Source organism: Poromitra crassiceps (assembly GCF_964638095.1).
Source record: "Poromitra crassiceps genome assembly, chromosome: 27".
NCBI classification, from domain to species: domain Eukaryota; kingdom Metazoa; phylum Chordata; class Actinopteri; order Beryciformes; family Melamphaidae; genus Poromitra; species Poromitra crassiceps.
This window is the reverse complement of record NC_139650.1, coordinates 15,819,757-15,838,900: the sequence shown is the minus strand read 5'-3', so window position 1 is coordinate 15,838,900 and position 19,144 is coordinate 15,819,757. Positions and strand designations below refer to the sequence as shown.

General features: G+C 44.4%; 1 protein-coding gene and 1 pseudogene across 2 annotated transcripts in view; one reads left to right on the top strand and one right to left on the bottom strand.

Annotated features, from left to right (window-relative positions):
• The window catches only part of grip2b (glutamate receptor interacting protein 2b), a gene marked incomplete at both ends in the record, with an annotated part of 174,312 nt that overhangs the window by 55,409 nt on the left and 99,759 nt on the right, over window positions 1–19,144 (top strand). The window lies entirely within an intron of this gene.
• Window positions 9,987–10,646, bottom strand: LOC310799338 (transmembrane emp24 domain-containing protein 4 pseudogene; annotated as a pseudogene). The gene has a single exon. The product of its transcript is annotated as a transmembrane emp24 domain-containing protein 4 pseudogene (transcript).

The window sequence follows — 19,144 nt, the reverse complement described above, 5'->3', positions numbered from 1 at the left end:
TGATATAACAAGCAAATTACATAGAAAATAAATAGAGTCCGCACACTGTATTGAAGTCAGCTCCCAGGTCAGTTTATTTGAAATAAACTGACCTGGGAGCTGACTTCAATACAGTGTGCGGACTCTATTTATTTTCTATGTTATTTGCTTTTTGTCCTGCACCTGAGCCCTACAAGCGGATGTGCACGCCCTACCTCTCTCTTCAATAACAAGCAAATTACACATCCTTTGCATTAGGGCTGCACGATATATCGTTTACACATCGTCATCGCAATGTGCACATGCGCGATAGTCACATCGCAGGACGTGCGATGTTAAAAGCAAATTAACTCGTCATGTTGCTTGATAAACTCACTTTAGGGGAGGAGCCTACTGAGTGAAATGCAGGTTCTCTCAAAGGAGAGAGACGCCCCGCTACTGTACTCACTCATTTAGTGCTTAGCTTCAACACAACAAACATGCACAGAGCTCAATTGAATTATTTGTGCTTATATTGCGTTGCTGACAGTAGCCCGTCTGTAAACGATGTGATTGCGGAGGCGGACACGTCCACAGTTTGCAGCACACTAGTATACAGCAGGCTGGCTGCTGTAACTCAACATGTCCGTAGAGTGGAGATATTTACTCTTGAAACACCAAAAAGCAACTTATAATGACACGAAGGCTAAAGTGATTACTGAGAACGAAGTTGTCCGTGTATCACTGCGGCTGTCTCTCCCCTTCAGTCTCTGATGTTGCATCAGATGATGGCAGTTACAGACATACCTGGGCAATTAAATGTATATTTATTACTTTTCACGAATGAATTGTTTGTCACCGGTCGGCTGCATGTGAACCCTCGTCTCTCTGTACTATCCCTTCATAACGGGATATGGTCGTTTTTGAGTCCTAAGCACCGCCCACCTTAACCCCAGCCTCAGCAAACAGGGAAAACAGGGAAATGGCAATATTTATGATTTGCGTTGAAACTAAGGGTGTATTCACACCTGTAGGTCGTTTGCTTTGTTCCGATTCAGGTACTTAATTGATACAATTGTTGCATTTGTGCCTTGGTTCGTTTGTGTTCACACAGCCACAAATGAAACGGTCCAAATAGTATTGTCAAACTTCCTGGATTGGCCAGCAGACACTCATAGGCTAATAGCCTCTCGGGATGGACAAAATAATTCCCAGAGATTTTCCTATATGATTATAAAAATGCGTTTTGTTAGACCTACATTTTAGGCTATGTCGGGCGTCCGCCGTGCGAGGAGAGAGAGAGAGAGAGATAAAGAAAGAAAGAAAGAGGGAGGGATCGGGAGAGACAGAGGGAGAAAGTTCTTTATTTATTTATTAATGTATGCTATGTAGCCTATGTAAGCCTATGTATTTATTTAGCCTATTTAGGCTATCGGGAATTTGGAGATAGAAGATCAAAGACCCTCGCAAATTCTGCTACTAGGCGACTATCACGGAGATGAGGATTAGCCGAGACATAGCCTATATATGAACACCTGTCCTGTCAGGAATAAAATGTTAATAAATAATTTAATAATAACGGACATTTCGAGGAAGACATCATGCAATCAGTCTGATTGTCTGATTGAACCAGACAATCTTATCACAAAGAAGGCTGGCTCTGATTACCACGACTTGTTTTCATTTATTGAATGGAGACCAGAGAGAGCGAGAGAGAGGGAGAGAGAGGGAGGGAGGGAGAGAGGGAGCCAGCAGCACACCGCACACAATTTACAAGCAAAATCCGTAGAGATTCAACACATTAACGTTGCTTCCCATGGTCCGAGGTAAGTTGATTGAGTTCAAACTGCTGATGTGATGATCCAAAAATCCCCCAAAGTTTATCGATGCAAGTCACAAGTCGCCAAAACAGGATCTGAAAGATGTTGTTTTTAAACGATAAAAATGTTCGTTCTTCAGGCCATTACGCACAGCGCAGCTGACTACGGCAGCTGGTTTATCCAAAAATGCGCACCGTTTACTGCTGTTGTGGCGGATCGAGGTCGGCTCACGTTCTCACCACAAACGAACCGCACCAGAGTTCGTTTGGAAGCGGACAGAGACCACCCTGTCTTGGCGATCTCGGTCCGCTTGTTTTGTCCCGCATCCGAGTGCGATTGCTGTGTTCACACTCCCCCAAACGAACCGCACCAAGGGGGAAAATGCTATCTGTTTCGGAACAACTGCTCCAAACGAGATAGGTGTGAATACACCCTAATCTCTCCTGCTTTTTTACTTTTTGAGGCTTACAATTAGTCACCTAAGGGGACATTGAGACCAAAAGCGTTTTTGGAGCTGCCAGCGTCTTTCTGCAATTCATTCTCTATGTAAGGACGAGCTAGACGTGCTCCTCTTTTAATGAACGCACCTGGTGTTTAAATGCTGGTGGCATCTGTTGTTTTTGGAGGAGCGCTGTGGGCGTTTTAAAGCTGAAAACAGTCGAACATTAGAGGAAAAGCGCGCTGCTCGTGTTTTCCACTCTTCCTACCTTCTGCATCAGATGACTGCATACCATGTACAATATACAAAACCGGTTCACATTCCTTTAAAATATGTTTACAGGAGAGATTATGTTAATTTTACACTAGATAATAAAAGTTCTAGCATGTTCAGCGCCACACGTGCTACCAGCATGTAGTAAAATGACTACATGGCTGTGCATTACCTTGTTAAATCAATAAAATAAGTTTTAAGTTCCATGTTTTGTCCCCTCTATTTATTCCAATACTTTTCCTGATGTTTTAGTTTTTTGCCGTGGTATCGTTTCAGTATCGGTATCGAGATACTTAGGCAGGTATCGGTATCGAACTCATAATTTTGGTATCGTGACATCCCTACACCTGTGTTTGAGAAAGCGTCGGCTGTCCAGTTAGATTATAGCGTGGTGGACCCAGCTTGTCCAATTACTTTACACGAATAGTTCCTGACTGTCCAATCAGATTCAATCCTGGACTGAGTAAATCGCTGGGCAGGAAGCTGGACCTGTCACTGTTTACTGTGTGCGTGCGTGTGTGTACGTGTGTGTGTGTGTGTGTGTGTGTGTGTGTGTGTGTGTGTGTACGTGTGTGTGTGTACGTGTGTGTGTGTACGTGTGTGTGTGTGTGTGTGTGTGTGTGTGTGTACGTGTGTGTGTGTGTGTGTGTGTGTGTGTACGTGCGTGCGCGCATGCATGTGCGTCCGTGCATGTGTGTGTGTGTGCAGGACAAACACTTATTTCCTCCGGCTCCAGCAGAGGCTGCGTTGGATTTAATCACCTTGACATGCCAGGTGGAATGGAGTTAATCACCCTGGCCTGGCCCGGAGATAAAGAAACAGTGATTCAATTGAATCAACCTCACATGCCAAGCGGGAGGTGCGGTTCATCACGCTGAACTGGGAACTGGGACCAGAGAGAGAGACATAGATAGTGTGAGAGACGCACAGAGAGAGAGAGAGAGAGAGAGAGAAAGTGGATTTCCATCCACCTGTTTTTATGCAAATGTTCAAAAAACCTGAGTGGAAACACCAGAAAATTGGTTCTGGCCTTAAAACTCGTTTTATAAAGATTTTTCCAAAATGTCTATGGAGAAAGTCAATGGGAAACTCACTTCGGGGGCAAAACACGTTCAGCTCTATTGGTGGGTTTCAATGTTTGACGCTTTTTTCTTTTGGATAAACTTTCATCGGTCACACACACACACACACACACACACACACACACACACACACACACACACACACACACACACACACACACACACACACACACAACCCGAGGAGATCTGGAGCACACGGTCAAAGTTAGGCAATTTAATAGGTGCATAGGTTTGCACCTATTAAATTGCTTAACTTTGACCGTGTGCTCCAGATCTCCTTTTTCACTTGCGCCGGTCTGGCATGATTTGTCAGCTGAAGTGCGGATATTCTCTCTGTGTTCTGCAGGCCGAGGAGACACACAGGCTCTGAAGAAGAAACAAACTAGGCCATCAAAAGTCCCGAAGGCTTTGAGCTACAATTTCTTTTTGCATAATCAGAGAGAGCGAGACTGAGAGAGAGAGAGGCAGAGGCAGAGAGAGAGAGGCAGAGACACAGAGAGAGATAGAAAGAGAGAGAAAGGAGACTAATTAAATTAGTGCATAAAGAAGATATCTGCAGGAACCAGACTGAAACTTTAGAGCTGATTAATATCCATATACTATACTTTTTTATTTTATATATATTTTATTTTTACATTTTTAATTAAAATCGGCATCAATCTGGTGCACACTGAGAGCAAAATGAAGAGGCTAGGAGATCTACTACAATACACACATCACATTAGTATCCTCTTCACTATGCTGTGGCTTTACAATGATGAAAAAATAATTGTCTCCTTATATATTCTGCATACAAGTCACTACATGTTAGACAGTGTTTCTCAACCACTGAGCCATGGCCCACTGGTGGGCCTCAGAGCGCCATCTATGGCCCATTTCCACCGCTGGTATTAGCGCGGCCCCGCCCAGCTCGACTCGCTTTTTGTCTCATTCCACCGATCAAAAACCTGGACAGCCCGGGTTGAGTCGTGCTAGTTTTGGTCCCTGCTTTGTTGAGGTTCTAGGGCTGTGGACCCGATACCATACGGTGATGTGAAAACACTGCAGACGACTGATTGGTCAGTCAGAATCGTGTCTACTGTGCCTCCATACTGTCTGTCAATGCTGGATACCAGTTTAGTGGGACTTACCTTCTCTTCTGTTATTTCCATCAGTCTTTTGTATTGCTGCCTTCGGCTCTGGTGAAATCAAATCGATCTCCTTGCTCAGCTTTAACATGACGGTTTTCAATTGTTTTAAGAGAGAAAAAGTCGCTGCTCGGGAAGCCCTTGTAGTTCTGTGTTACGTCGGCTCCGCTAGGCCGGAGGCGGGGGTTTAGTGAAGCAGCGGCCTTTCCTGGTGAGTGGCCGCCCTAGTGTCTTCCCTTCTCCCCATAGAGATGCATTACATGCATGTAAATAAATAACAACAAATTGATATCTATTCTCCTGGCCGATGGTTTCATTTGCCCATGTATGTCATATAGAGCACAGCACAATCGATTGGTCGAAACGGGGTCTAAAAAAAAAAAATCTTATTTTGTGCAGTGTACTGACTACTGAGCGCACTATCTCTGACAGCTGATAATTATAAACAAAAGCTATTTGCAGCATTGTAACGTTAACGGAATGGACAGACTGATCAGCGTGCTGTGCAACACCTGTCCATATTCAGCTAATGGGAAACAGCTTTGAGTTGCGTGTGCGATGGTTATGGTTATGTAACGTTAGCACACACATGGTTAATTAGTTGGCAGAAAGGAGAGCTAGACAGCTTTTGCGATTTGTTTCAGTAACATCTTATAACAGCCTGTCTAACATTACCGGAGTTGGAGTGTATCTCTGTCCAGTCTCACTGATGACCGTCAGTCTCATCTCATAAGGTGCGTGTGTAGGCCTACTGCGCTCGTTAACACCTCGTTGACAGCTGATGGTGGCTGCGTGCTGAAACGTGCCCATTGTTTGTGCTGATAGCTGAGCCATTTAATTGTTAATTCCATCGCTCTGCTGGTTGCTCTCTCAGTCTAGATAGCCTGCTAACTATTAGCCTGTCTCTCTCTAGCCTGGATCACTTCCTGTGTGCTTCTAGAAAAGGTCCGTGTTGCAACTTGCTTGCGCGGCACGTTACTTCGTTCCGATCGCTTTTCTTGTTATGAAATTGAATTTCTCCTATGAAATTATTAACACCAGCGATTGTTCGACCCACGTGAATCTCATCGACCAAGAGCACGTCGACCAAACAATCGACCAATCGACCTGGAGGGGGCAGCCCTACTGTCCAGCAGCTAACGCTAACTAGCACGGTTAGCTTAACGTTAGCGAGTGGTTTTTTGGAGTTAAATACACAATCCCTCGATGTTTCATTTCGGGTAAAGGGGTTTCCATTAGTTTCTATAAGTTTACGCCAGCTCTGTGTATTAAGTGCTTTTGCGAGGCTGTTTGATCACAAGCCACAGACTGTAAATGTCACAGTTTGTCTGCCAAGCGGACGAGCCTGCAGGGTAAGCTGCGCTACAAGCTAATGCTAACAAAACTCGCTAACAAAACTTGCTAACAAAAACAACAAACATATCCGCTGCATCATCGCCAGCTTTGGTTTAACGTAATGCCAGTTTAGAGGTTTCCCCTCCTCTCGGAACCTGTGTGGGACATGGATTGCAAATTACAGTAGCTTTCTGATCATTCTGAAACTGAAAAACAGCAACACACTGGCAGCAGCCATGTTTGCATCGCAGCTGTGATGTCACGAGTGTGCGACAACAAAAGCTCAGCTTCCGAGGCAAAAAATAAAGCATGATTATTAACGAATTTATCGGAAAAAGGCCATTATCGGAATAATAAATAATAACGCAAAATGGCCATATCGGCCGATAATGTATCGGTCCGATAATTATCGTGCGGCCATAGTTCTTTGTTTCTTTCTAATCTGTCATCTGTATTTCCCCTCCTCTCATTTTCTCCACCTCTCTTTCATCCTTCCCCACTTTCTTCCTCTCCTTCTTTCCTTACCTCCCTCATTCCCTCCCTCATTCCTCTCAGCATTGCAGATGTGCTCTCTTTGATGTTGTCACCAGAGATTAATTAGCACTTTATTAGGAGTCTTATTTATACCTATAGTAGAGAGAGAGAGACAGATGGGGGGTGAGAGACAGAAAGCGAGTGACTAGAGGAGAGGCGAGAGGGAAAGAGAGAAAAAGAGAGGATGGCAGACCAAAAGATTGAGGGGAGGGAAGATATGGGCGAGGGATATAGAGACAGGAAGACAGGAGAGAGTGAAAGAGAAAGAGAGGCAAGAAAGAAGTTTAGAGTGAGACAGACTGAGGGAGAGAGGGAGAGGGGGAGAGAGAGGTGGGAAGTAAGAACAACACTAAAGGAAGATGGGAGAAAAGAGAGAGATAAATAAGAGTGAGAAATAAAGATGGAGATCAGTAAAAAGAGTGTGAGAGAGAAATGGTGAGAAACAGTGAGGCGGAAGAGAGAAGTGAGAGAGACAGGTTGCAACTGAATTAACTAAGAAATGAAAAAGTACAGAGAGAGAGGAGAGAGTGAAAGAAAGAGGAGAAGGAGAGGGGCGAGCAAGATCATTGGATATGAGGACTGCTGGAGGGACAGTGAGGTGATAAAGTGACAGAGAGAGACAGCAAGCCAGATGAGTGTAGTCCAGCATATTAAACACCAATGTAAAGTCCATGGAATATGAATTACTGAAAGTAAGAATGTGCACAGTCGTATCACAACATGCAGAAGGAGACAGAGTTTGAGCTCACTGTCACACCACTCTTGCAGACAAATCTCCGCCAGTCCTCAGGCAGGGAAGTTAAAGTCCCTGGAAACCAAAATCCACAAAAACGTTCTAACTATGTTATTTAGGGTCTTATGTTAGTAATTGTGTGCCTCCGAAATTATTATACATTACTTTCAACCCAAAGCCTTAAAATCGACACTTTTCTACAAGCTTCTACAAGATAGGCTACTTCCTCATTGAAGAGAGCAGTGCGCGAGATGCTAAAATGCAGGAGCTTATGACATCATAAGCTCTATATAACCTTTGTACACGCGCGCAACCCGCCCTACTGTGTGTGTGTGCGTGTGTGTGAGTAACCTCGCGTCACCAGGCTGTGTCGAGCGCTATGCTGTTCTCTCTCTCTCTCTCTCTCTCTCTCTCTCTCTCTCTCACTAGTCCCGAGAGAGAGAGAGAGAGAGAGAGAGAGAGAAGCACACAGCACACAGAGTGGGAGGGAGACAGACACTGAGTGAGTGCTGTGGGGGCAAAGAACGGACAGAGATCTCTCCCTCTCAGAGCCGCGGAGCAACGCGCGAACACACACACACACACACACCCAATCTCTCTTAAATTATCTCTCTCTCCTTCTCTCCCTCTCTCTCCGAGAGAGAGAGAGACAAAGAGAAATTTCCCTGCTGCAGACGGGACACGCCCACACAGTCCGCGGGAGAAAATACACTCTAAAATCTAATTGATTCTCATGACTTTTGCCACGACTGTCAAACCTAAATTTATATACTTTGCGACGTTCATCATCGTTCAAATTTGGCTGGTGGCTTATTAACATAGGGTCCTGTGATGTGATGAACTCAAAATGCTAAATAATAAAGAAATATTTCTGGTTTCCAGGGACTTTGATTTCAAGCCCTGCAGGGAGAGCAGGTGGTGACATAGGAGTGAGTGAGAAAAGGATCAAATATTGGTGGTCAAGACTGAATAATTACATCACAACTGTTAATTAAAAATAAGTTATTCCTCTAAACCTGGCTTCAAATGCCCCAAATGTTTCACGCTGTCGCCGTTCGGCCCTCAGCAAAATCTGTTTTTTGTGGCCCTCTATATCATCAAAGTTGCCCATCCATGGGTTACGGCATGACAATATTTGTTCGGCCCCCGGCAACAATCTGGGTTTCTCATGTGGCCCCCCATGAAAAATAGTTGCCCACTCCTGCTCTACATGAAAGTAGAGGCTTTGTTCTGTCTTTTGGGACATTCAGTGTTTACATAGTCATAGAATTAAATATTCTGTTGGTCGCGGAAAATCACTGAAAATGCTCAGAAACCCTAGAGCTGGCTTGTGACTTTTCCTTTGAAACTCTGGCGGGGAATGAGTTAAGATAGGGACCCAGCGGTTGATCTTCATATTGTTTTCAGATAATATAATAGTTGGAGGATCTATACCTTCTCTGCATTCCCGAACTAAAATCCAAATGAGCAAAATTATTAAACTGCTCTCCAGCTTTGATTGAATGCAATAGCAAATGTAAAACGTTGGCTATGGCTGCTTAAAGGGAAGCTTACTGTATCATTATAATCTCAGTATAAGCAGGTCGGCAGTGTTTACCTTCTCTATATGTTTCCCACACGGAAAAATATCCTACCTTTGTCTGCCTGCAGAAACTCCACCCGCACCAGCTGTAAGTCATTAAGGCTCGTTAAAAAATCAGCTCAAAGTATGCACACATCCACAGAGAAGCATTGAGAGCCAATGCTTCTCTGTGGATGTGTGCATACTTTGAGCTGATTCTTTTCTACTTCGACATTGAATTGGCTAAAAATGGACAAAGCGAAAGCAAAGTTCATGACTTGCTAACTTTGGATTCACTTCAAAAAAGCTGAATCAGAGCAACGAAAACATAGCAGAGACACCTGGAGCAGTAGATATGGGGGACCCCCGACTGCCCCTGGGTGTTTCCCCGGGTGACTATGAGAATAAGCGTCTGGGCGATGGACCACCAGAGGACATTCTTCATGATACTGCTAGCTTTGCTCCAACTTGGTCCAGTAGTAAGGCAGAGAGAGGAGTGCGTCTTTTGAAGGATGAATAATGAGTATAAAATCCAGCAAGGTGCTCTTTGGTACATAATGGGGGTGATACAGTTGGTGGAAAAAGAAAAAGCCTTTATTATTCATGGATAATGCATGGCAAAAATGAAAAACTACATGTTGCGGCACACAGGCCTTCATCAGGGTGACTAACCAGTAATGTGGTACAGCCAAGACATGTATAGGAAATGACAACAAAATGCTCATTACCATAATAGATTGAGCAGGTGACTCCAGCAATGACATTATGGGATTTAGCCAGTGATTCAAAATGGAGGGTGTAACCACCATGTACAAAATATGCATTTTATCACATTTTGAGAACATGAGAGAAGCACGTGACATATAAAAAATAAAATAAAAACTGAAAACATGTCCTCCCAGGAAAGAAACAGAACAAATCAAGTTACAAGAAAGGAGAATAATCAATTCTCCATCAATTCGTAATAGCTTTGAGTTGGAAAATCCAAAAAGTTTCACGTTGGAAGCGGTATTTGAAATGACCCCTTCCCCTCCGAGAACTGGGGATCACCTCAATGGCCATGACCTTCAGTGAATTGGGGTTTCCATGACTAGACTGTTTGTAATGTTTAGCAACAACAGACGCTACACCAATTTCTTGGCCCGGAAGAAGTTCTTGAGGTGCTGCATCTGCCAGACCCCCATGAAAATGAGGATGAGCATCTGAGCGATAGACCCCCAGACCACCAGCTGGTTGGTGCCGTCGCTGGTCAGGCGGAAACGCTCTTCACGATACCGCTGGTAGCTTTGCTCCTTCTGGATCTGCTCAACTTGGTCCAGGAGCTGTCGGACTCTCAGCTGCAGGTCGGTGAGCTTGTCTTTAGCTGCGATCTCCGGGTAGTTGTTGGTATGTTCTCCCACCTGAATATTCAGATGCACTCTCAACGTTCTTGCGAAAGGAGCCATCTTGGTGGAGTTGGAGTGCAGACAGATCTGATGTTCTCCAGGACTGTGGGAGGTGAAGGTGAACCGTCCACTTGACTCATAGTGACGAGAAAGGATAATCTTGGTATCTGGATCCCTGATCTCCACATGCATCCCGAGACCAGGGGTGGCCGGGAAGAAGGAATTTGTCTGCTCGTCCGACAGCTCAGTCCTGTACTTCCCAATGACCATGGTTTCGTCTGGAACTTCCTGAATGAAGCATTGCTTCTCTGTCTCTCTTATGTGGAAATAGAGTGCGTAACCTTGACAAATCCAAGCTAATATGAAAATAAGTCTGGCTGCAGGTCCTGGGAGCATCATGTAGCACAGTCTCTGTTCACAAAAGCAAAAGTGGTCAAGCTCCGTGTCATGTGGTTCCTCACCACCACATTGTGCCTTAAAAATCATTGACGCACATGTTGATTATTCCATTTATAACCACCGCAGGAAAGGATTCATGACATCACTGATGATGTCACAATGTCTATGACATCGTCAGTGGGTAAGACAGCATGATGTCACTGATGACGTCACACTGATGACATCATCGCCAATGACATCAAGTGACATCACTGAGATCAGTGGTGACCATTGCTCGAGTGACATCACTGATGACATCATCACTGACCTAATCACGAATGATATTACATTTGGTCGGTGTGACCTGGCATGTTTCTTTCTTTCTTTCTTTCTTGGGGACATATGGGCATTGGGCAGACCCTCTTTTTCAGAATCAGAACCAGAAACACTCTTGCTGTAGACGCTTCGGCTGTGTGTGTGAGAAATACTGTACATGCTGTAGCCCCGTGGTTCTGTGTGTGTGAGAAATACATGCTGTAGCCCCGTGGTTCTGTGTGTGTGAGAAATACATGCTGTAGCCCCGTGGTTCTGTGTGTGTGACAAATACATGCTGTAGCCCCGTGCTTCTCAAACAATGGGGGCATGACCCTAATTGGTGTCACCTGGAATTCAAATGGGGTCGCCTGGCAGGATTTCGGCTTCACTCGACCCTACTGGGCGGAGATAGCCATCCTCTCTGCATATTTAATATAGCTCAGTGTTTAAACCACATGACGGAGAATGCAGCCAATGTAGGAGGAGTTTGTGATTAAAAAAAAATCTAAAATAAATGTGTTTGTGCTCCTACAGCTTAACACGTTCAGTGCCAGCGACGCCATATGGCGTCATTAGAAATTTACCGTACAGTGCCAGCGACGCCAAATGGCGTCATAACTCCAAATTGTTTTTTTGACGGGGGGGTGTCGATCTAAGCTTCTTACGTCGCCTCTAACAATATTGTAGCTATTGGAGGTCGATAACCTATTTTACAAACCCATTAGGTGGCGACAGCACTCTCCTGATCAGAGAAAAAGGAGCCAAACACACAGAAATAGTCACTGGGAAAAAGGAGGAAATCGCATCGCATCCGTCCATATGCATCGACGTGCAGAAGCACAACGAGCACAACGCCAGCTGTGCCCAGAGCAGCAGCATCCGCTGTCACAACTGAGCACCTTCATGTACGCTGCAACAGCACATTGACATAATCAGCATTATTATTCCGAACTGGAAGCATGCCAGCCCGTGACAAACACACGCGGAACCAAAAAGCTGAATATCGCGCACCATTCACTGTGTGTGCGCAGCAAACTCAGCAGAGACTGAGAGCCACCAGGCACATAAGACACACCCAGGAGGCGTGTGCAGTTGAGGGGGGGGGGGGGGGGGGGAGCACGCAGAGCAGCAGAGCAGCATACACTTCACCCAGACAGACCCAGACATCAGAAAATTAACTTCAGAGTCAGAGATGTGCTTGAAATGTTTAATTTCACAAAAGGCTCGTTATCTCAGCTCGTAGAAAAAAAGGTATGTTTTTCGTTCAATCAGGCTATCTTCTCCGGCTCATAACTAAAGAACGGAAAATGGGATCAATAAACTTTTTTTTGCAGGTGATAGAAGAGAGTCTCATCGTTATTTGTGCGTGTTCAGTGTTTACATAGTAATTATTAAAAAAATTATATGACTGTTTTAAAATGCATTGCGGCCTATGTGGCACAGCAAGCAACCTTTTGCCCAAGGGCCGTGGCACTGAAAGTGTTAATGACAATCTTAGCTGCTGAGAATATGTCTAAAATGACTGTAACATACCTTACACCTGATAATGCTCCCTGTGTCACACACAGCCTACTGCACTTCATATCATCCTCAATCAACCAATCTATTATCCCTCTGACTGATCATGATCTTCAAAAACAGTCATAATAAGAGTTCATTATCAGAGAGTTATCAGAATCGTCATCATTCTGATGTGTCGAAATGTCAAAGAAACTGACCTGGGAGCTAAATTTCAGTGTGTGGACCTTTCTTTTCTTTTGTATTCTCATCTACTTCCCTCTCCTCCCCATTTCCCTCCTCCACTGGTCCGCCCAGGGATAGAACATGAGTACTATGGTGTATTGTTGATTGATTTATTGATTGATTTCACCTAATATTTATTTTGCCTATTTTTTCTATGCCATTCTATTCTCTCCCCTCCTCCTGCTTAAAGGAATTCAGTAGTTGCTGAGTTTGGTTGGGTCGGGTTAGATATTTTTGGACAGAAAAGTGAAGTATCATGCCGGGGGTGCCACGTCTATGTGCCGACTAGGGCTGCCACGATTAGTCGACTAGTCGCGACGACGTCGATGACCAAAATCGTCGCTGACGTATTTGGTAATCGACGTCATCGCATGTTTTTTTTTTAGCTGAAAAAAGAAAAAAACGTTTGTTTTGTTTCCCCGAAGCTGCTGCCTGCGATGGCGTCACTGGCTGGCTTGGCCTCAAGGCGTCTCCGTCCTGTCTTTGATGCACATGCGCAGTACCGATCATCCGGGGAAAACGTGACATCACCGTGACCAGAAAAACAAGCAGCAAAATCTGCTAAATAAGCTTAACTTGCTTATCATGGCAGCACGAGTATGATGTGCGAGCATCTCAAGAGGAAGCATGTTGTGGCGAATGCAGATGAAGGCTAATTAGCTTGTTAGCTCACTGTCAACCGCAACGTTAAGTTTTAGCTGCTAACGTTAGCTATTGGCTAACGATATTAACGTTAAAAGCCTGCTGTAACGTTGTCATCATAGCAACGTGGAAACCTCATTTTACTCCGCAGTTTGCACTCTACATACATTTAAAAATGTGTTTGATGCCTGAGAAGACTGAAACAATTTATTTTTGTTGATATTTTGGTTGCATACATAGTGAATAGTTTTTGGTTCCATTTCCATGCCACGTAGTAGTGCCCTAATTTTATTTTGCATTATTCATTCAATGGATAGTACATATTTCATTGCACTATATGTTTTCAATTTCAGTGTGTACTATTTTGCAGTTTTGCAATTTGCACCATATTACATTTATTACATGCAAGTACATTGATGCCAGAAATACATATGCTGCTACATGCTCTTAACTTTAAAGTTCATGAAAATATTATTTTTGAGTGAATTATCATCATTGTCTTTATTTTTATTTGGCACATGCTTAAAACAACTTGAAGCTAAATTTAGAAGCTGCTGATAGCTAAATCAGAGCGATTGAGTAATTGTGCGATATGATCCGATTAGTCGACTAATCGTTAAAATAATCGGTGACTAGTCGACTATCAAAATAATTGTTTGTGGCAGCCCTAGTGCCGACAGACCGCAGTGCCGACCAGGGCCGCTGGAAGTCATTTTAAGCAGGGGGTGCTGAGAGGAAGGGACTCTCGAATTTGGACGTTTTTTTTTTACATTTTTTTGCAGGAATATCTCATTTTAAATTAACATTAGGATACTGTTGTGATGTAATTATTCAGTATTTTCTCCTTTTCTCACTCATTCAGAGCAAATATATAGCATGATGATAATGCTCTATATCTCCCTATTTGCTCTGAATACACCAGTTAACATGACACAGACTTAACATGATAGAAATATTATCAGCAAACTTAATGACTAGACTAATTATTCTGATCTGAATGGCATATATCAATAAACATTGACTCCTCTCTTTGCTGTATAGTGGGAGGTGCATTTTTGAGTAGGCTATTAAAATAGCATGTCAAGTTCACATTTCTTTATTGCCAGATTAAACAATTCGTATTGGTTGTTGGTTGGTTCAACACAACATGTGCGCGCATGCGCGCTTCTTCTTCTCTAGCCTACAAGCATGTAACTTCCTTGATTGTTATTGTTGATAATTCTATTTAAATAGGCTACATTTTCATTTCCCGAAACATTCTAAAACAAGAAATAATTAATTTCTTTTGTAAAAAAAAAAAAAAAAATTTTTTTTTTTTGGGGGGAAAAAATCTAGGGGGTGCTGCAGCACCTGCAGCACCCCTACTTCCCGCGGCGCTGGTGCCGACAGTCCGCAATGCCGATAGCCCACAAGCAGAACCAGCTGAGCGAGGCGGGGTGCAGCGTGTCGGGGGACCGGCTGGAGCTAACCTCTCCCAGCCCCCACGCCTAAACCTAACCTCTCCCACCCTCCATGCCTAAACCTAACCTCCTGCAGACCCTAACCCTAACCTCTCCCACCCCTCATTCCTAAACCTAACCTCCTGCAGACCCTAAACCTAACCTCTCCCACCCTCCACGCCTAAACCTAACCTCCCCCAGACCCTAACCCTAAACCCAGGCGCGGACTGCATAATCGGGCACGTTGGGCAAATGCCCGGTGGCCTGGCCTGGCCTGGCCTGCAAAAAAAAAAAAAAAAATTGGTGCCCGCAGTCAGGCCACTCACTGAACAGCAGGCCAGGCGCCGCCTACTGGTTTACTAGTGGTTTTATTACTTTATTCAGGGTTAAAATTGGACTCGGCCCAAATTGGGCTTCAAACGGCCCAAATCTGGCTTCAAACGACCCAAATTGGTCTTCAAACGGCCCAAATCTGGCTTCAAACGGCCCAAATTGGGCTTCAAACGGCCCAAATTTTTCGTGCGTCGGCCCATATCGGCCTGGCCTGCTTGGTATCTAATGCCCGGCCTGAATTATGATCCCAGTCCGCCCCTGCCTAAACCTAACCTCTCCCACCCCCCACGCCTAAACCTAACGTTGGCATTGCTGGCTGTCGGCACTGCGGGTGGTCGGCATAGCGGGTGGACCCCATGCCGAGAATGCAAATTGACACTTGTGCGAGGCAGGCAATCGCATAGGAGGCAGGGAAGATAGCATAAGACACGCATTAAGGCGTGCAAACCGGGGCGCAAGCACAAAAAGCGATTGTACCAAGTTATCGTCGTACGGCGATATCATTTGCGCAGCACCTCTTATTGCCATCTTCCCTGCGTCTTAAGTTATCGTCTACCTCCACCATCCAGTTTTGCGCTGGAATCTAAGTGCAGACACAGGTGTAGGCGTGGCCCAGGCGTGTCTGTGCACCTCTTAGCCTATCATCTGCCTCCCGCAAGTGTCATTTTGCACTCTGGCGAAGATACCATCGCCGTGTTCCGAGCGTAAACAGAGGTCTGGGTGTTGCCCGTGCCAAAATAGGCGTTCCAGCGCAATGTGTTAGTCAATTTTACACCTAAAAGCAGGTCTGAGCACACACAGTATTCTCCACGCATGCAGTGCAGGAAATCCTCACTTGGATATATTACGCACGGCATGGACGTCACTCTTGGTCACGTCACCAACAAAGGTGGATGTGCGTAAGTGTAGCACCCTGTTACCATAAATATCTACAATAACTGTGGGAGCTAAATATCATCAAGTATAGGCTAATGATCAGAAGATGTCAGGAACGGGAGAGGAGGCAAATACATTTGATGTACACTGAATAAGGAAGACTCAGGAGACATGAACTTGATTGTAAAAAGGTACCATGTATTTAGAAATATAAAGAGAAAAGAACAAATAAACAAACATGTAAACAAACAAATAGCCATACGGAGAGGTTGTATTCAAGATCCTCTTGCAATAACAGAGTTCACAGAGCATGCATTTCAACGTGAAACACAGCCATGCAAGATTTCACCTAGTAATTATCTCTCACCAATTAGATGACTAGATTTTATACCAGATAAATCAATCAATATCGATATCCATAGAATTCATTTCACTCAGCAAATGACCATACACAAATCAAAACACCCCAAATAAATCCCTAACCCTAATCCAGTCAGTCCTCTTCGTGACACATGCACATTCCTTCCCAGCACAGGGGAATAGTCCAGGGGTTAAAGTCTCAATGTCATTGGGGTGAAGTCAAGGTCCAAGGGGGAATGGGTGTGTGCTGAGTGGAGAGTGTGTGTGTGAGAGAGAATGAATGGGGTGAGAGTGGTGTTGCAGCCTTACGTCCTGCCGCCCAGGGAGGACAATGATTGACAACGACAATGATGGTTTTGCTGAGAGTTCCGGGTTCCAGACTAGGCTCGTTCTCATTGGGTTAGCTCGCCATCAAGTTCATCCCAGCTTAGAAACCTGGCCAATTCAGTCCAATGCACTCTTATCATTTGTCTCCTCGACCACCAGCTCGGTAGAGTTCTGCTGCAGCACCTCTCCTCTCACCAGACCCCATTCACCTCACTACGGTAATTGGAGCACCTGGCAGATTATCTATGAGGGAGAGTGTGCTCTGATTGGCTGTCAGTGCAGTGAGGTGGCACAGACTCACAGAGTGCAGTAGAGGGATCAGAGAGATCAACAGTGTATAATGTCAAGAAAACAACATATGCAACTTATGAAAAAGAAAAGAAAATGAGACTTTATCCACTTTGGGACCGGGTTACATAAGACTTACATCCAGGGGTGTACACACGTTTTTGAATGGGGGCCAGATTACATAATGTGAAAATACCGGGGGGCAAGCTGCTTCTCGCATCATATGGGTGATAAAAAAAACCCATATACAATTCTACTCTAAAGATTTTGTTTACCATCTGAAAACATCAGTTCCGCCTGCGTTGTTCATACTTGGTGCTTGTCTACAAACTGTATGATATAATCGTTAGGTGAACAGAAAAACCGCTAAGTGAACTTGCTTGATTAACCAATACTGTGTGGAGGGCCACATATACTGTGTGGAGGGCCACATATACTGTGAGGCCACATACTGTGTGGAGGGCCACAGTATATTTTGAGAGACAAGCCATGGGCTGCTCTGGACTTTGGACATGCCTGGCTTCAGTCTTTTGATACTTGCATGTTTTCCCCCCCACAGACAATGTGTTTATTTAAAGGCATTACAGTAAAGGGGTGACTACCAAATGGTGAATATTTATTTTAGTAACAAAAAGAGTTAAATGTGAACAAATCTAAATAATTCCTGCAGCCACTGTACAGTACAACACATCAAGTGATGCTGCTAAATTCGTAAAGAAATTTGAGGACTTGACCCTGTACTGTACACTCGCAACTAGATACCAACATAACATTTAAATAATTTTAAATCAGATGCACACAGAATTGTATTATAAATACAAATAATTATTTTCCTGAGGTACCTCAAGATAACATTGAACAAGATGTGCAAAAAAAACATTTTGATTTCAAGATGCATACAGAATTGTGTTTTTCAAGATAAACAGGACCAAAAAAACTCAGTACTCTCCATGAACTTGTGCACCAAGAGCACAGAAGGAAACAATTGTGCAAATGAGCCAATTTGTGTGCGCTGCACTGCCTCCTTTTAAACTGCAGACAGGCAGGCACAGACAGCTGTGGACCCATCCAATCAGCACACTGATCTATCACTTTATAGAACAGGGGTGAGGTTCCCTACCATGGGATTGGCATATTTCATTTTAGAACAGTGAAATATTTCCCCCAAACTCTGATCTAATCTGTAAAAGATGAAAGGCCTTGAACCATTTGAGCTAGAACGGTATCTGTATCCTGTAAACAGAATGTGATTAGGAGGGGGATGGGTAAACAGTGGTTCCATGGTTCAGACAGAGTGCTTTACTAAAACTTCTCGAGGAAGGCAGACATCATTGCTTGCAAAGAGTCCTGTGATGTTTTCATCTGGTGGAGTAGCTGCTTGTGTCTGGTGGAGTAGCTGCTCGTGTCTGGTGGAGTAGCTGCTCGTGTCTGGTGGAGTAGCTGCTCGTGTCTGGTGGAGTAGCTGCTCGTGTCTGGTGGAGTAGCTGCTTGTGTCTGGTGGAGTAGCTGCTCGTGTCTGGTGGAGTAGCTGCTCGTGTCTGGTGGAGTAGCTGCTCGTGTCTGGTGGAGTAGCTGCTCGTGTCTGGTGGAGTAGCTGCTCGTGTCTGGTGGAGTAGCTGCTTGTGTCTGCTGGAGTAGCTGCTCGTGTCTGGTGGAGTAGCTGCTCGTGTCTGGTGGAGTAGCTGCTTGTGTCTGGTGGAGTAGCTGTTCGTGTCTGGTGGAGTAGCTGCTTGTGTCTGGTAGAGTAGCTGCTTGTGTCTGGTGGAGTAGCTGCTCATGTCTGGTGGAGTAGCTGCTCGTGTCTGGTGGAGTAGCTGCTTGTGGTTGCCCCCCAAGATAATTGCCATCTCTGAAAAAAACTGAAAACGCATTGCACCTTTCCCTGTTGTGTGTTTCTTGTCTTTTATTTTTTTATATGATTCCGCAACTGTTTCCATCCAGAGGTTTTTCTTCTTTCCCTTCGCTGCCCTCAGCCAATTCAGCACACAATCCCCCTCCAAATGCTGTGGCATAAGATTGATTAAAAACAGTGCTTTGGTGAAACCACTGATGAGTTGAGTTGAGTTTATTATGGATATCAAATACAACAAAATCCAATGTGAAAGTGCGAACACTTATTTCCAACATGGTCCCTGGTCTTAAAAACAGGACATACAGTACACTTTACATAAAATGAACGTTAAGAGTTGAGAGTTA